Genomic DNA, 19,856 nt, shown 5'->3' on the forward strand with positions numbered 1-19,856 from the left:
CAGTCCATCAGGCAAAGGAATAATCAACTCTCCCAAAGGTATGACAGTGTCAGTAACCCAAAGAAATTTCCTACGCTCCACTTCAGAACTCACCTTTTTGTGTGTGTGTGCAAACATGGCCATCTCATATGTTGCTCAGTCCAGTTAATAGAAGAAATATTTCTATTTCCAAACAAGCATTTCTAAGCAGGAAGATTTGGTTACTGGATGCTGTGAAGCATCACCCTTATTTACATGAAGGTGCTTCCTGTTAGCATGGTATCTTCCATTCCCTGGCCTCATATTTTGTCTGGTGCATGTGGCTAATCACTCTATAAACAGGAAGGACACTTGAAAGATCATCTAAATAAACCCTGGTGTGTATAATCCTCTGGTAGGTTAATGAGGAAGAAGTTGGCCAAAAAAAGAAAATTGTTATATGCAAGAGAGAAGTTCTTATGAAAGTAAAAATCTCTTTGCATACGAGACCTCTGTACTGACTAATACCACTCTGTAAGTAAAAGTCTAAACAAAAAGGAAAATCTAAACTTGGCTGTAATGCATGTTTTCTCACAAGTAAAAGCACACACATATGTTCAGTCCCCATGTGGCCCCAGGTGAAGCCAGAGGAGTCACACAGAAGGGATTCTCTTGCCACCTCTGCTCCTCCGTCAGCTGGCTTTGTGACTCCTTCTGCAGACTTTACACCTCCAAGATGCCCAAAGCTGACAGTCAGTGTGGTCCAGCACTGGGCACATCATAAGCAAATGCTAAAAAAGTATCTAGCTTAAGATGGACAATAAAGCAACTGAAAACTCTGCATCATTTGTCAACTTTTTGTCCCTCTTCCAAAAACTCACAGAGACTCTTATTCTTCATATTAACTTCTATTTTCTAACACTGAAATTGTTCAAATAAGCAACACTATTTTACTTTAGTTCTCAGATTGGTCTTTATTCCATCCAGATGTTACTGCTCATACTCCTGTCTTCATTTAGAGCAACACTTTGTAGAATACCTAATCTTTAAGTCACTTTTTCTTTAATTCACCGCTATATTTTTTAAATGACTGTGTTTGACATAAACCACTGGCTGGTTTCACAACTGTGGTGTCTCCACCTTTGGCAAACTGTTCACTTAGCTGTTCCATCTACGTTTAATGGAATTGCTGGAACCACTTGAAATCCATTAATATACTACAAATTATAAGCACAAATCATATTTGGTGAATTAGTGCCATTGAGAAGACTGAATAACTTCTACTCATAAGAAACCAAGTCCATTGCAAATGGGTAACTATCGTTTCTGAAAATATTAGATTTTCCACAAATACTCAGAATTAAATCTATATTTTGAAATATTTATCCACTTTTGAGTCTCTCTTTTTTCCTTTTTAGTTTTCATTTGCTTACATAGTCTATGGCAGCAAATTTCTTGTCACTAACTCTCAGCAACAAATGCATCTTTACACACTATATTAAGCAATTATAATGCTTTTTTTTTTGTGTGTACACTTGCCTATGTATTATTCCCATCCATTCCACTTAATATAACATTCCTCAGGGACTAAATTGTCTGCTTGCTTATGCCCCTTATTGAATTCCATGTTGATGTTCCAGATAAGAACCATTTCTTGGCTTTAGCCAGCCAAAGAAAAATGAACATCACCTCAACAACCAGTGCCAAAAGGTCAGCTGCTCAAAATGAAACTCACTTGAAACAACCTCAAAGTTTTCAGTTAGTGTCTTCAAATGCATTTTTTTGAGAACTTAAAGGATTTAAGAGTGTAGACTCTTGAATTAGACTAAGTCAATAAATTTAAGTAGTGAGGAAGGCTTGGTCAGAAATGCTTTGGAAGCCAATTTTAAAATTATAGAAATTGTCATTTTATCATGAAAACACATCATAATTTTCAAAAATAACACAAACACTTAAAGAGAAAGTAAATAGTTGGTACCCACCCCTGCTTATAGAGCCAAGTCACAGGAGGGTTTATACCCATGCTAAGCAAGGGGGAGTGCCTTGGTGTGGCATTAAATGAACTGCCTGTCGGGACTGTTGCAGCAGTCTCCTAAAGCATTCCACAGCTCTGGCCAAAATCTGACCCTGATTATACTAGAAGGACTGTTCTGGAGTTTCTCTGAAGTAGCCAAGACAGGATTTTGTTCTGGTATATTCACTTCTCTCAGTCTTTTTGCTGGTTTTGGGAGGTGAAGGAAAAAGCAATATGGTCTGCCTCAACCATACAACCACCCTGCATCACTGAGACTTTCCATCCCATCTTAACATCCTTAACATATTTGCACATCTTCCACTCACCCTTTTTTTCCGAAGATAACAAGCAATGCTGAAACCAAATGTGACAGCCGTAGCTACCTCAAAAATACACTCTGCCTTGAATTTTCCACTTTCCTCCTCCCAAAACATAGCCTGCAGAGCATTTTGCTGTTGAAACACTTCGTAGTTGTATTATCTTTACTCGTTTTCTCCTCCATTTTCCCTTTTCTTGTGCCTCTTTCCTAGGAGAAAGTTACTTGCTAGAAAGCTGAACGTCTTTGGATTTGTGCTGGAAAGAAGTCAATTGCTGCAGGTGTCCAAACTTGCCAGAACCTGATTCACCTTTTCTGCTATTGCAATGGACTCATGCAAATAGTGTCTGTTTGCAACACAAAAGGGATCCAGAGAACTCCCAGTATCTCTTGCTGCTGTTTGGTTCGTGCTAAGAAGCACTGTTGACTCAGACCCCGTGAATCAGCTTCAGCTGCAGCATAAAGAGAGTAACACCACTTCTTTTTCTCCCTCTAGAAGAAGCACAAACTCCTTCTTGGAGCTTACTCCCTGCTCTTCTCAGCCATCATTGTGGAGACACACCATGCAACTCTCACATCCCAAGTCATAAAAAGTCCATGCAGGTCTTACCCTGTCCTGATTAATTGTACTGCTCAGTCTCTCAATCAGTCTTTGAGACTTTTTCTCTCTTTGGAGACTTACAGGACCAGAAAGAAGCCAAACATTCAGACCTCAGGACTGCCCTAAGAAGGATCTGGTTTCCAGAGAGGAATATTGATTACAAGTAGCATTCAGGCAACAATGTGGTTTAGGTGTCTACTCTCAGGCCAGCATGGAACAGAAACAACGAGCCCAGCTTCATCCCAGCAGCTTTATACTGTCTTGGATTCTCCAGTGAGCTTCCCTGATTGATGCTGATGTGAAAGAGGGAGAGGAGAAAAAGAGAGATGTGTAAGGGCTCCAGGGTTTTGTAACTGATACAGCCAAGAAGCAAGAAAGAAGAAATCCTTCAAAAATCTTCAAAATGCAGCGTAAGACTAAGTAAGGGATTTTATGGCACTGATTTATTGTCAGGGAAAGAGACAAGTATGCACCAGTAGAAACATCTATTTTCACTGCTGCTCTGATAGACAAGATTCAGTTTTAATGACTGGCCCAGACCTTCAACAGTTTTGGTTTGTCCCATGTCACGTTCAGCTCATCTGTCAGAGAGTGGCAGGCAGTGTTGTCTTTATCAAAAGAAAGAAAAATCACGCCAAGAATTCAAACTGAAAGATCTGATCTGCCATAATAAGAAAACAATTAATTTTTTTCCTCTGACTTTTCCCAAAAATGTGAAAGCTCTGCTGTCTCCAAATAAAAAAGATAAATGAGACTCAAATCTGCATTATGTTAGCAGAAACCACCTGGAGTTAATTACAACTAGATAAAGGGATGACTTGTCTTTTGGTCCAAATCTTCTGTCTTTGAGGCCCATGTCTGTTCCAAACCACACAAAAGAAAAATTTCAGCTCTGATTTATTCTGTGATAGGTGATGGAGGGCACTCATGCCCCTTCCACTCCTCACCCCTCCTGTGTGCTCACATAGCTGCAGCCCTTGGTACCACATGATTTTCCTTACCTTCATGATTTAATGATTTTTGGTGGGGGTGAACTACATGACTTAATTAAAATGTTTCCCCCAACAAATAAAGGGTGTATGCTCAGGTATCCATTTGTACTGGTTTTTATTCTTCAAGGGCTTCCTTCCTGCAGGAAACAATTTTTTTAATCACTTTTCCCTTGGCTTCTAGTGACAGTATTTGTTGCATATTAAAGTTTTATGTGAGTCCAGAAATTGTATTTTTGCTATATCAAACTCATCCTTGGAGATATTCCCTTCAGAAAAATCTACTGTTCTGATTCACATTAGAAATGGGACAACAAAAAGAATGGTCTGACGGCACATTTTGAAAGGAAACTCTTTTCTTAGGGTGGCAGAAATCTTTGGGGTTTTATATCTGATGTACCTTAGCTTGTTGGCAATTTTTGTTTGTGCACACCACATCTGATGGCTGCATTACTTGCCAGAAACATGTTACCCAGCTAATGTAAAATATATTACATCGATTGTATGCTATCTCCTAATGGTTTCTAAGCAGTGACTTCATCAGGGCTCTGACACACAGTTAGCGGTTCATGCAGACTAAATAACATTATGCAGAACTTCCTTTGTTCTAAAGCCTGCTTTTCATGTAGAGAAGGGATCCAAGGCTTATCCCCGACTAGGTCCCTTTGATTAAACACAATGTAATTCTATTTTTCTGCTGTGTGCCAACAACAATCACCATATCTATCAGTTCAGCCGCATAGCTGTCAAATTTAGATGCTGCATTTACTTTTCTAAAGCCATTATCAATCAGATTTGTTCACCTAATTTCAGGGTAGTTACAAGACAGGGCCATACTATGGACTTCTTGTGCTACTGTCACATCTAATTTAATCATTTTCTGCTAAGTTAAAGTCTAACCTGCCAGACTTTTCACAAATCAGAAAACCATTTCACTCTTTCTTTAACATCTCATCTCACACGAGGGTTTTGTGAACAGACAGGTTCTCTGAGTGATCCACTCCCTTACTGCTGTAACAGAGAGGGGGAAAAATATATGAAACTGTGTCCCCCAGACAGCAGTGTGAGAGCTGTGACCACATAGAAAGAGCCAAAAAACTGCATCTAAATGCTCTCAAATCACCTAAGTATTTAAACTGCTGGTTTTATTCATAATCAAGGTCTTCCCTTGTCACTGGGTACATCTCCACAGCCTAAGGTGGAGAGCTGCCAGGAAGTTTTCTTGGGGGGCATAGCACCCCACAGAAGAGCTTTGCTGCCAAGAACAGTTTCTTTATTTTACTGTTTAAGTGTTGTTTAACAGTTTTCTGGTAATGTGCCTGAAAGTCTGAAACTGGTTTATACCCAGCCATGTAGCCAGAGACTTTGTTCATTTAAATTCTCCAAAGCTCTGTTCTCCCTGTTTTCCATAATTTTCCCTCACTCTTATACCCTCTCTGCTGCAGTTTCCTGGCCAGCACAAGGTCATGTGCTGGCCAGCACAAGGTCATGGTATGGCTGCAGGGTCCCTGCAACCACAATAAAAAGAGGCAGAAGAGCATCCCTGCAGCATGTGTTGGTAATCCACTGCTGCTCCTAAGGGCATAGGGAGCCAGGTGAGTTCCAGCCACTTCTCAGAGTACCCTAGAAGAGGATAAGAAGAGGTGGCAGCAATGGGTTTGACAGGAGGTTTCGAGTAGACTGAGGGTCAGCATGAAGAACTGTGCGTGGCTGTGGAGGAAGGATCCAAAATGCAGAGATGTGCAAGTTGTGCAGAGCCATGCTGGGAAAACACTCTGAGCATCAGCCCTGAGTGGACATGAAACCCAGCAATCTTCACAGGGTGATGAATATCTGCCATTTTGACAGGAAATGCCAAATGCCTTGAATTAATTATGTCTGTAACCTTTTCCTGCTGCAGAGGGTGCATTGGCCCATTTGAAATAATGAAGCCCGGACAAACAAACAAGAACTGAAAAGGGTAAAGTCATTGCTGTTAATCAATCTTCACTGAAATTAATGGGTATTTCCGCTCTTTCTGCACCTTTACCCCTACTCCAGTTTACTTCCACGGAGCAGAGCCTATATTTCAAATTATTTTGGAGTAGCCTCACCATGTAAAAGCCTCAGAAAATGAAAGAAATGGGAATTCAACAGCAATAGTCAATATTGCTGAATATTGTGAAGTGGCAGATTTAAGGTGCCTTAGAAAGCTGCACCAGATAAGGAAGCAAGGCTGCCACTGGGGAAGTCCTGTCAAAGTGGTACCACACATGGCTGCATTACTTGACACACATGACAAGCAAATCATGGTGGTAATCACAAACTGGCCTCTAAGGGGCAGTAATGTTGGAACAAATCACAGCAGCCAAATGGTAAATTAATAAATAAATAAATTTTAAAGCAGAGAGAAGCTTACATGGAAGCTTACATGGCCATGAAAGGCCAGAAAAAGCACAGAGGAAAACTAGTAGCAAAAGTCCAAATGGTGCATTGCCATTCAGAAACACTGGAAAACATTCACCAGAAATACTGTCCTCATGTTCCCTGAAGGGAAAGAATATCTAGATTAGACATGCTCCATGAAGGAATTATCACATGGATCTTCAAATCAAGAGCTGATACGCTCTTTACAGGCAGAACTTCCAGTGCAAAGACTGAGCATTGGCTCTAGTGTTGAGTTTGTCTCTTCTATAGACAGCAGGGAGAAAATAGCGCTGCTGAAATCCTCAACTGTTAGTTTAAAAAAACTGAGCTTAGCTGGGCAGAATGATCAGTAAAGCTTGAAAAGATTTAGAGATTTGGTGAGAGAATTAACTAATGCCAAGTCCACTGAGAGATATTAGTCCCTCCCAAATTACAGCTGATTTATGGAAGTTTGTTATAAGAAGTAGTTTTGTCTAAGTACCTACCACTATGCTACTGGGCAGACTAGAAGAGTTTTAAAGGATTACCCTTTGAGAATGATCTCTATCCAGATATAAATCAAATTCTAAACTGAATAAATCAAGTCTTCCATTGAGGTGATTATTTGAAGCACAATTTTGGCTGTGCTCTTGATAGCTGTATTTTCACTTTTAAATATTTTTTTTTTTGTTCAGAATCCTTTTCAAAGTTTTGCTTGGACTAAGTTTTGTATTTAAAAGAGCCTGTTTATATGATTTTGTGTAAATATACAGAATGTCTTACATTTAACAGTTATTTGCACTGAACCACAAATTCCAGGGCAATACAGCTCTTCATTTAAGTAGGATATATATTCCCAGATTCAAATTTCTTTGCAAACTTCCAGTCAATATTCACTTTTCCAGCAAAGGGGAAAAGTGACATAGAATAAAAGATCAACTGGTAAATTCCCCTTTCTTTTATCTGTCCCCAGCTTTGTAGCAGAATCTGAGGAAATTGTATTCACACTGGGATCTGTTGGGGCAGTGAAGAAAAATAGTGATGTCTGGCTGTGCTGAAAACTACTTTGTGATATAGGAAAGCTTCCCGTGATGTTTCCCAGAAAATCTAACCCAAATTTCCCTTCTGAAAGACGTTTTCGGCACACAAACCGGCATTTGGGCAAAGCCTAGCTTTGCCCAGGAGACTCTCTGTCCTCGTTCTATCAAAATAGCAGGTAGATTTTCAGAATGTATATTGTATAACCACAGACATATGTTTAAACATGCTCAGTTTATTTATTCATCTGTATCCACAGATGCCACCGGGCAGGCAACCACTGGGTTAGTGTTGCTCCCTGATTTAAAAATGCTGATCACCAAATTGCACAGGACACAAGCACACTGAGACAGGCCCACAGTATGGACTTCATTTTGATATCTGACAAGGATGCTAATGTTCATTGATTAATGCCAGAGTTCAGAGGAAAAGTTATTCAGTGAAGATATTTACTTTTAGGTTGCTAAAACTAAAAATCAGAGCAGAAAATGGAAGGTGAAAAGTCCAAAGTAAAAAAAAAAGTCCAAACTGTTACTCTTTCCCAGCAATAAAACTGACCATATCTTTGGGATATTGAATGGTTATTTGTACAATCTGTGAAGAAATAGCTATCAATATTCACCTGTAAGAACATCTTTACAGTTCAGGTCTAACACTCTTAAACAAGCTGATTTCTAGAGTTTGGAGAATCCTTTATGGCTGACATCCATTCATGGACTCAAGATTTATTTTGCATTTAGATTTATACTTCTATTTTGGAGAAAGAAAGCTGGGATCTTTCAGAAACAGAGGGCTGACAAACTGTATTAATTATAGTAGTGAGTCCCTCAGATCAAGTCCTGCCAAAGGCTAGCAAAGTGGGTAAAATACTCCAGAAGCATAAAATGACATTTTCTGCAACAAGTCACTGCCCTTTCATCATAAATCTCAAAGATCTTTTAACCTTTGAGACATATTACTTTCACAAAAAATAGGAATAGAGTTGCTTACTTAACTTCTCAGAGAATGAAGGGCCAGTATGGAGACCATTTTTTCCAAGAACTTCACACAAAATATTTTATGGATTACTTTTCCTAATTCCTATTCCTAAATTATTGCAAATGCAGCAGCCTGTCAATTGCAATTACTGAGAGTGAGAGATGACCAGTAGGTCACTGTTGCCAGATATCCTAAACATGTCGGCTTTCATTATTGTATCTTAATATCATCCCTTCTCCAATTGCTATTTGCATTCTACCACAAACTGATTCCTGTTGCATTTTGGGTGAAATTCCTAGTTATTGAGCAGGACTAATTTATAGCTAGGCATGAAAACACATTCTTGAAAGCAGTGGGGTGATTGGTAAAAGCTATTATTTGGGTTAAAGCATAATTGAATGCCTGTGCTACATTAGACTTGTCCCTTATTTCTCAAAGCCTTGATCTCCCCAGTCCCTCTCAGTACTTCTATATGATTTGGGATCCAGTGCCAAATGATGTTACATTGCTGTGTTCTTACAAACTGGTACAGAAAGCAAAGTACTCTGGCCCTTGATTTTGGTGAATTTTTCACAAAGAGATTATTCTTTCAGGAAGTGTGAATCCATGTGCCCAGTGGTGACCTCTCACTGCAGCTGCTGTGTGTTTTTGGGAGAACAGGAGTCAAAGAAGTCAAATTTTGTCCTTCTTCCTCTCCCTCCCAGAGCTCCTTGGCTCAGCACATTGCCAGGATGCACAGCTGGGGTCAGAAAGGGAGAGCAACTAAGGTCCAAGGTCAGACTACAGGGGTAGTGGGAGACGTTTGCTGGGGCCTGGAGGAGAGAGGAGATGGGGAATGTAATGGGCTCAGAGAATGGGGATCTTGACAGAAAAATGCACTGAGGGCAAGGAGATGAATGAACATGGGGTCTCAAAGAACAGGGGAGTTTTCTTTTTTCTGCAGAAGCCAGACCCCATTTCACTATCAAGCTATACAAACACAAGCTAGAAGCAGAGTTAAAATACATTTACTTAGTGCAAGCAATTGAATTAGAGAATACAATGGAAATTAATACACCAGCAGCTCTCCTAAAATCACCAGAAGTCAGTTTATCTTTGCCACAGGCCATCACACGGGAAAAACTTCCTGTCTGGTTTCTAAAATATTGTACTATGGAGAAAAAAAAAAAAGAAAAAGCTGTAACCACTGGAGTTTTGTAGTTTCTGATGTTTTATACCAGAGCAAGCTGTGACTACACCAGTGTCCACATTTCCCATTAGTCAGCTTTGAGGGAATGCAGGTAAGTTGTTCCTTTCCTGCCTCAGGATAGGAAAGCTGGCCAAAGAAGGCTCTGAACTGGGGAGAAAACTTCAGATCTCTTCTGTGGCAGGAAAAGTATCCAGCAAGCATGAGTAAGAGCTATTTCTAATAAAAAATGTACCAGGAAGCATAAACAGAAAGGTTCTTTGGATTACTGCAAGGCTTTAATTGATAACACAGTTAACAAAGAGACAACTCCACAGGGATGCTCAGATGCAGTCAAGATGGGCTTCTTACAGAGTTAAGTCAACATGGCACAGAAAAAAGCAGTCCCCAAGCCCTGGGGCCGAGGCCATTCCAGGCCACCGCACTCTCCACAGGGAATCTTTCTGCAGTGGCATTTTGCCATGTGTCAGCCCTTTGTTTCACCATCTTCCAGTAGCCTCTGTGCTCCTCGCTCTGCCTGGACATCCACCTACAGCAGTGTTTGCTAAGCAAAGGCCAGTGTGAGAATGGCAGTCAGGATGTGCACAGGGGAAAGAAAAAGCATGGATACAGGGAAAGAGGTTGGGCACTAAGGGAGATGCTGTGATCAAAAACCAGAGAAACCAAAGGAAGGGCAGGCTCACTGAGAGAAAAAACTTGAAGTATGAGGTGACATCACCGAGTGGGACCTGTCCCTTGCTGAGAAAGGCCCAGGGACCTGAACAAGAGAAGAAAGAAAGACTGAAAGACAGGAGGCAGGAAAAGGGACACGTGAGCACGAGACTTAGCCACACACACTGGGCAAGGCATCACCTCTGGCACCTGTACCTGATAAGTTGAAGTAGCTGCCCACCCTTGGCCAGAGAAAGGTGCTGTGGTGTGGAGGGCACTACTGTTTGCAGCCTCTCAGGACACAGCATGGTGGCTGCCTGCACCTTGATTGCCTGAGGGAGCCAAGAGGGGAGAACTGCACCTTAGACACCTTTCCGGGAAGTGCATTTGCTGTTATGAAATATAGCAGTTCTTCTTGAAAAGCAGTATTATCCCCTGTTTGCTACGAGGCATGAGAAGAACTGGGCTTAGCACCACTCCCTGCTTAGCTTTGAGATAACAGTGAAAAAGAAGGAATTCTCAAAAAGCAGCTTTGAAGCCTGTTTTTTGTCCACCTCTGGCCCCATATGGAGCAGTGCTGCATGTGCTGAGCAGTTGCAAGTGTGCCCTCCGTTTGCACAGCTGTGAGCCCTGCAGTTTAGTGCTCCCACAGAAAGATTTGCCTCACACAAACAAACAACATACCTTTGGTGTGTTATTAAGGAAGAAAGGTACTTTTGTTTGGTGTAAAGAAGAGTCAGGTTTCTTTACTACGGTTTTCTTATGTGATTAGATAGTCTGATAAAAATCATTTTGCAGCAAAAAACAATCCCAGTTTCTCCAATTATTTTGCAATTATTTTCTTTCAGGCAATCTCTCCCATATTAACAGTTTTTCTTTTGTGTCTACAGCTGCTGCCCCCAGCCCACACCTCCTTCTTTGAGTTTTGTAATGACTCAACCCCAGGAGGTGGCTCAGGCATGACCATAAGCTCAGTTGATATCTGAGCCGTGTTACTGAAAGCTGCTCCAGAAAGAGGAGGCTCAGAAGAGCAGATCCTCTGAGCCCTTACATCACAAGGGAAATTACACATTCTGCACTCCTAAAAGCACAGGGGAGATGGGACTTTCAGATGTGTCAAAACAACCAACCTAGCTATCAATCTTTTCCTACAAGGCTTGTACAACAGCCCGTTTGCCACATATCTCTAAAGTGTGACTCTCCTGACATTGTAAAACCATCTGAGCTAAAACACGGGAAAGTTAGACAAAATGTTACAGACAATAACATTCCTTATTTTTGCAAAATAAACATGCTTTATGAATACGGACATTTTACAGTGGTGTACAAGGGAAGCTGCAACTCACTGTCTGCACTAGGCACTTGGAGATTCTGAAATGCTTTCCCAGCAAAAGCAAGCTAATAACATACTATGAAGATCAAAACAGTGGTTGTGTAAGAAAAGACTTTGAATTTGGAATTAAATGAAACTTGAGGCAAAACCAGCATTTAAGACACATCCCAAATCATTCACTCTGCTGTCTTTACGACTGAGGAGATGAGCACAAAGCCAGCCCCACGAGTGGCTTCACCAAGTCCTTTTGTACGGCCCACATGCACAAGGCCAACTCTGTTGCTCAGTGTGGGGAGAGAAGGTCACAGCCCCCCTGCCTGTCTCTGCAGAGGTCCTAGTGTTGTTCTCAGCTGAGGCCTCCCAGGAGGCTGTTAGTCTGTTCAGCCTTTTTGCCTGAGCCTAGAAACCCCATGTGTCCTCTTTTCCCTATATAAGCTGCCCTACTCCAACTGAACTGGGCTGGCTCCTTGGCAAGTCTCTTCTCCTGGTACACACCATAGGCATTTCAGTGAACCTCTGTGCACTGATATCTCCTTTCCTTTGATATACTGAGCTTTACAATGTCAAAAAGCACAGCACAGAGTTTCCTGCACTGTGTAAGCAGTCACATGGACAAATTTGGGCAGAAAATGCAAAAAAGCAAAACCTGTCTCTCTTGAATGAAGAGAGCGCCATGATTCTATTTCCTATTGACACATAAGAAATGCAAATGGCAGCACAGGTCCCTGTCTGCAGCTCTGCTTCCCTCCTAGTACAAAATCACCTGGAAAACTCTGGGAGCCTAAGATCTGACAAAGCCTGAAGGAATGGGAGGAGGAAGACCCACCCCCCCCCCCCCAACCCCCCCTGTCAGGTATTCTGCCTGGTGTTTGCTCAGTGGAAAACCTCAGAGGTAGAAAATATCCATTTACACCACATGGGACTGACCTAGTGAGTCCCAGCCCAAGCACTGCCCGGTCTCCCTCCTGCTGGCTGCTCTGGGGCCTGGTAGACCAAGGCTCCCTGACCAGGGCTTGTACCCATGGATGAAGGCTCCTGGAGAGCCCAGTGTGGTGAGGCCCTGCACAAGCAGGTCCTGCACATGCCCTGGGAGAGCAGCAGAGAAGGAGACTGGGGTACACCTGTTCCCCACTGCACCTTCCACGTCCCATGGGACTGCACACCACACTTGACTCTCTTCCTTTGGAAAAGGGATGTCATTGTCAATGTTAAGTCTTACAAGATGGTGCAGAATTTGGTATTTGCCAAATCCAGCCATGGTAGAGTCTTATTAGATCTATTTCTTTGCTTGCTCTCCAGGATGTCAGACACACCAATTTGATGCATCATCCTGCAGGTGAGAACACCCCAAAATAACAGTTGTCTCTACTGTGGGATTTTCTGGCATGCTAGCACCAGGTTTACACAAGGAATGCATGCAGGAAACAGAGCAGCCCTCGGACTGTGGGGGAAAATGGGCCCTGTTTTTCACAGGATGCAGAGAAGCATGACAAATCACTAAGTGTGGTTTTATGGGCTTGTGTGCTTTATTGTGCTATTTTTCCCTAAGCTCCCGTCTTCAGATGTTGGCAGCAGGTGACAAGCTTTTTAGCCTGTTATAAAGAGACAACAGTGTGAGTTCCACCATGCAGGGGGAAAATAACCTCTTGCTCATCTTTAAACTGAAATGACAAGGAAGCTGAGATATGGGGGCAGAAAACTCCAAGGTGGAAGGGCCAACATAAGAAGTAAGAAATGGCAGTGGTTCAGTGGAGGATGCTAACAATTTGGAGTGTTTTCCTTTGGAAGCAGTGAAATGAAGAAGTGATGACAAACAAAGATAAGAGTAACCTATCAACATTCCTTGTAAAGCATATGGCCCTGTAAATGAGAGTTCACTGCCTGATAGGATCCATTATTGTACATTCTGTATGCTGTGGACTTTTCAGCAGATGCTGCTGAATCGGCCTCTCCTACTCTGTGTTTTATTATATGGATTACAGCCTTCAAAGTTGTAAGCTGGCTTTCTTTAAATTTAAAAAAAAGGAAAAAAAGGCAATTGTCTGAGCTGTTTTCAAGTTGACTTACAATTAGCGTGACACTGAGATCTTCAGACAAAGCATCCTGCCATTTATTTACTTCTGAACTTCTCTCCAAGTTATTTAAGACCAAAAAAAGTATGGAAAAACTGAAAAAGCACCACAATGGAAATCAACATTTTCTGAAAGTGTAACACTTTCAGAAAATTCTTTTGCTATTAGCCATGGTTTGCTGGAAAATACACAGCAAAGCCTGGCAGGGGCTGCGGGTCTTCACCCCACAGAGCCCTTTCCCCACACTTTTCTGCCTGTTGACATGAAGTTCAAAGGCAGGTCTCTGGGAGACCTGTTTTGTCAGATGGGGTGGGTGTCTGCTGGGAGACGTGGTTGATAACTGGTGTGCTGACCCCATGCACAGCATCATGGAATGCTCTGGAAAGGGACAGCACAGCCTTCTACTCCTTATTTATTTACACAGTAGCTCATGGAGATTTAAATGAAAAAAAGAAAGCTTCAGGAGCCCAGAGCACAATGCCACCAAAAGTGCTCCGGTGCCAAAAAAGACTGAGTAGTTAAGCCTTCAGATTCTGGATTTCTGTGTGCAAGTCAGCTAAAAAAGTTTCTTTATTTCCAGTTTGTAAAGTAGGTATCTGTTCTAGTTTTGTTATTATTTTTCATTTGGTTTACCAGCAAGCTACCCAAGTGCCAAAACCTATACAAAACTGTAGCCAGCAGTCTGCCAAGGCCACCTTCAACATGCTAGGTGTCACTTTCAAAATAAATACCATACTTTTGAAGTAAAACTGAGTTTCCTGGTAGTAAGCCACATTTCCCAGCCATCTCTTGCTGTTCCCAGGAGGTAGTAATTGAGGTTTGGAGCAGCCATGCCCTGCTGGGGCTGAGATGTAGCCAAACAGTCACAAAGGGGAAGATGGGGTAGAGAGGACAAGGCAGAAGGGGTCCAGGAAGGATCCATCTCCCCTAATCACCTCTGGATGGCTCACAGCAGCACATGCCATCGCTGAGGGGAGGGAAATGCATCCCATTTCAGCTGAGGCTTTGCTTCCTCCTTGGGAGACCTAGCTCATTAAATTTACTAGGCTGTTTTCTGTAATTTATTCCTAGTCTGCAATAGAACATATCTCCATTATGTTACAGCCCACTTAAGATATACAACAAAATTTTGAGGTCTTAATTAGAAAAAAATCAGATCAATTTGCTTTTAAGAACTTTTGAAAACAAGCATATCAAGAGGTTCCCACTATTTTCATTGCAAGGATAAATTTTGCTAAAGTAATAATGTTTCTCTTAGCATACATACAGTTTCCCAAGTTGTACTTCTCTGTCTCCAACCAGTAGAAGAGTGCAGAACACTTAAAATCAAGGTAACAATACTCACCAAGTAATTTGAAAACACTGTGAAAGTGCCATCAAAAAAATGTCTGATTATATGATGAAAATACTGAATTAAATATATAATATGGAGAAAAAAATCCCATTGAAGTAACAATAAATCTGAAATGCTAAAGTAACTTTTTCAAATAAGGCAATGAAATTAGCTTTCTGTTGAAGCTAATATTAAACCTAAAAGCTGAATTAGCTTTTAGTTGAAGTGAAATGTTTCCTTAAGAAGAGCAAGAAGCCAAGCTGGGTGGAAGATCTGTTTTGCCTCTTTAATTAATCCCTCTCTCAAACTTTGAAGACCTTTCTGCCCACTGTTTAAAGCAACATAATTTATCTTGAGTACTAGGGATCCATTTAGTGGTGTCCACAGTCATTCAACTCTTTCTGCAAAGCCAGTATCCCCCAAGCCTTGATAAGACTGGCAGATTTCAGTCCAAACTATCACTGTTAAATGTCTTCACAAACATCAGTCTGGCCTTGAGTGAAGGGAGATCTGTAGGAGCTTTTAGGTAGGACAGCATGGAGCTTAAGAAAATATTGGAGGCAGATTTACATGCTGCTTGGCTTCTATCTTCTTGCAGGGCAGAATTTGCGAAGCTGTTGCAATGCTGCAGTTGCTATGTCACCTCAGATGAATTATCAAAAACACTTGGATTCTCCTAAGGCATAATTTTCTGCAAAGTGTTCAGTTGCAAGCTTGTAAGAAAGTTATCTATTTATTTCAGTAGGAAAAAAAAATTACTGGAGTCGTAAAACTGGTAATGCAGTTAATCATGATATTAAATCTCAAGTGAGAATGTGTTTCATAAAAGAAAACATATTCCAAATACTACAAAATTTACAGTTTAGAAGAAGCACTGTATCATTAAGAAGCCTTCTTAGTACAGCTATTTTGCCATTAAATGAAAGATTTTGATTGGAAGACCAAGCAAACAAATGCAGTAATTTGACTTTACAAAGTATGGCACAAATTAAATGGAGCATTTAACACTGAACATGCAATTTTTATTGTAGCAGTGCCCAGAAAGTCACATTTCATGTATACAGAATTGTTAGAACTACCTTGGAACAGTGACACTTCACAAGTTATCTGCTTCTAGCTTTCCACAGTAATTAACAATTAACAGCTCAATAGCTGCTGTTAAAACATCTTTTCCTTGGACTTACTTTGGATCAAGCCCAGCTGACCTGACTCTGATAGTGAGGGTTAAAGAGATTTTTATTTTTAACCAGTATAATGAAGTTTTACTGGTAACTAAAACTGATGAGAAAAATATAATCAAAACCAAGTTTTGCTGAATATTTTATAGATATCATGAAAGACACATCTCCCACTGTGTTTTTAAGGACTTATTTCAGAAGTGGCCTTTCAGTGCTTTATCAAAAACAGTTTCATTGGTTTTGGTTTCATTTTTTCAGCTGGGTGTTGAATGCCAACAATTGCTACTCAGCTTTTTCCAAACATTTGAATTAAATTGATATAAAGCAGAAAACTGCAGATAAACCCTCAATTCAATGTAATTTAACACCGGTTTCTCTCTGGTTTTAGCCTGATACTTTTACGTTGCAGCCAAAACCTACAATGGACAAGAGAGGGAGCTCTTTTGCTGCGTCTTCTCTGCAGAAGTGTGCTTGCTTTCTTTAAAATTCAAAACTGTTTCCAAGATTTCATAACACAGGAAGCAGAAGTTATTTGTTCTGCAGAAGATTAAATATTGAGCAATGCTGTTACAAAAAAAAAAAAAAAAAAAGTCAAATAAAAAATCCTCACAACAACCCAAACCTAAACAAAAGCAAACAAACGAGTTCCATTTGCCGTCGCTTCCAAACTGTTACTCTTTTAAAAAGTCACCTTTTCATATTGAGCTGGAGGTCCTTCCCTCCCCCTTTCTGAAGTGTGGAGACTGGGAGGAAAAAAAATCTTTTTTAAGGCTTCATAAAAAAAAAAATTTAAGAAACATGAAGGCTCCTCTTTTCCCTGAACAACCCTGGGTTGCCCAGCCGAAAGGTTAACGTGCATTGTTGCCAGGCGCTCCCCAGCCCGGTCCCAGAGCACGATAAGGATGCTCCATGGGCTCCCCGGGCCAGCCACGTCAGCACATCCCTACCCCCACAGCCAGCCAGGAACAGGCTCAGGCGTCCGCAGCATCCCATGGGGACAGGGAGAGGTCAGCACGCTGCTCAGCATCGCTGCTGTGCCAGACCTCGGTTAAAACACTCCTGGCGAGGTTCTGCCGCTGCCTGCCCTTGGGAAGGCACAACGCCACTGCTGCTACCCAAGAGAGAGCTCCCGCGGCGCCTCCCCAGTTCTGGGAAAGATGACAGTAAATATAAAGCATACAACGAGTAAATAAAGGATAGGCAGGGTTGGTGAGCAAGCAGGGGGCTGGGAAGGGTCCGAGGGATCACACACTGGGCTTTCCCAAAGCCAGCCATATCACTCAATCGCAGACACAGAGTCCCCTCCCTCCCAATGACAGACTTCAGGCTGGATTGTGAGGAAAGGACCAGGCTGGTGAGCAGACAGATGAAAGGTCCAAACCCAGCATTTTGCTGATGTTCGGTACAGCCAGCAGGCCATCTGAACATGAACTTCATGCTAGCTTTTGAGACGTGCTTGCCTAGAAGAGAGAGACAGCAAACCCCAAGTTCTGAGGGTGGATAGGAATTTTAAAAACATCATTCCACTTTCAGGAAAACTGCAACAGTTTCCTCACTCATGTCTGTGCCTACTTGAATTCCCTCCACCAAAATAACCCCACCCAGAGATGGCTGCTATCCCGGGAAGTGTTTTACCTCAGCACAGCTTGTATTTTGAAGAGGCAGACTGCAAGCTGTACTCACATTTTCTGGTTTTTCCTTTCTTTCCTAAGTGTATCATTTGACTCAGAACCAAGAGACACCTATTCCTCAGGAATGCAAAACACTGAGTTATGCAGTAAACAAACTAGGTGTTTGCTGGACTCAAACTCTAATGATGCTTCTTGTGCGTCTGTAGAACACAAATGGATTGGTGACCATAATCTACCCTATTTTTCTTCCTGTGACATAAATAATGCTCAGATCCCATAAATACTGACTCTCCACTCTGACTAGAATTTGGCAGCTCCATTCCCACGGAGCAGAGTCAGAGCCAGGAGAACACTGAGCAGCTCATGCTTGCAGGGTTACATTGTTCATCTGGGGACTGCTCGGTGGCCCAGACCCAGGCTCACTCTTCTGGGGGATCTCAGCAGCACCAAGAGATAGAGCAAGAGAGCAGCACTTAGTTTAGCATTTAACCACCCTTTTGCATCAGGATTCTTGCAGGGTGGCAAGGGGCAAGAAGGCAGAGGTTTCCTCAGCTGTAACGAGACCACAGGATGAAGAATTAGAAAGAAGGAGCTACAATAAAAGCAAGTTTTTTAAGGTGTTGGAATAACGAAGCCATTGCTTTCACTTAATCAAGATGCAATGCATACATTCACCATGGTCCTGATCTGCCCAGTACCAAAGCCCCAGTCCCAGCAATTTTAAGTGAACAGTTCATGTAGCAGCACATGTGTAATGCTATTTGGACATAGCGAGCACATGGGAGAATCCAAAATTCACTGCTTAAGAAGGAAAGCCCCTCCTTAAGAGTTGCTTTGGGCAAAATAGAAGAAAATTCCGGAGGCCTGGCAAAACCAAATATGTGTACAGAGAGGTGAGCCCAAACCAAACAACCAGGGATCATGAGCACCGATACAAAGGATATGTACCTCATCACAGCTATTCCCAAAGAGAGAGTTTCCTGTTCCTATTTGAGGTCAGTATGTGCTCAAAAACAAACTGACAGATGTAACCGATTACAACAAACACAAGGGAAGGGTGTGGGCAGCTACCAAAAGCCAAGAAGTGTAGTATGTCACAAGCAAATGTACAGCCTGGTGGACCCACAGTGCTCTTCCAAGCAGAGGTAAAAACTTTCCTGTGCAGAGACAATGGTAATCTTGGACCATTTCTTAATGTTAGTCAAAGAACTTGGCATTGCATGAAACACAAGGGAAGTTCCTGCTCCCACAGGCTGAACTCCTAAGTCTTGTGACATGTTTAGGAGGTCAATACAATAGAGCACGGATTGGTTATTTATCCAGAATTGCTCGAAGCAAAGCTAAATGCAGAGCTGAATCCAATAAAATTCTTGACTGACTGCAAACTTGGCCCAACTGACTTTGTTATGCAGATTTTAATCACAGTAGTGCAAAATGGTTCCATTCAGACGCAAATGCTTAACACCACTGTCCTGGGGATGGGAGGAAGTAGAAGATGAGGGATCGTGGGCGCTTCAGGCTGAGGACATATCTGAACACTGCAGCCCTGGGCAAACTCTCTGATCATTAGATCTGCACATAACAACAGCCACCTCCTCCTCAGGCTTGTTCTCAAAGACAAATGGCTAGGTGGACAGGACTCGTACATTGAACACAGAAAAGGAATTTTGAATCCTTGCCTTTTCTGGCAAGTTTCTCCCATCACCATTTTTTGCCACTTCTTTTCTCCAGCTGTTTTATTTTAAGCTAAGTCGTTCTCATTCTTCACAAGGACAAGCCCTAAGAAATGCTAAAGAGCATTCTAACTCCAAGAAGTGCATAGACTGGTAATGAACACATTATCTTTCCTTTGTACCATCAGTTGGTGCAAGCCAGAGCAAGTCAAAGGGCAAGGCTTTTGCCACCTCATTCTTGGATTCCTGGACTGCTGCTCTGTAGAAGGGACCATCTTTCACTGCCATGGAGGGAGGGAGAAGAGTGAAGAGACCCAGTCCTATATGTTGCTGTCTGCAAAGCTCCTGTTCAGTACAGAACACTGCACATGTTGTTCTTCAAGATGTTTGGAGTCTGTAGGTGCTTTATTTTCAATTATTTTATCAATGTTAAAAGTCTGGTATATTTACTTGTGTTTCATGACTAGTTAAAGCTTATTTAATCCTCATATTCTTTGCAAATTCTTTCTGCATAGATTTT

Source organism: Taeniopygia guttata, chromosome 4 (genome assembly GCF_048771995.1).
Source record: "Taeniopygia guttata chromosome 4, bTaeGut7.mat, whole genome shotgun sequence".
Classification (NCBI taxonomy): Eukaryota; Metazoa; Chordata; class Aves; order Passeriformes; family Estrildidae; genus Taeniopygia; species Taeniopygia guttata.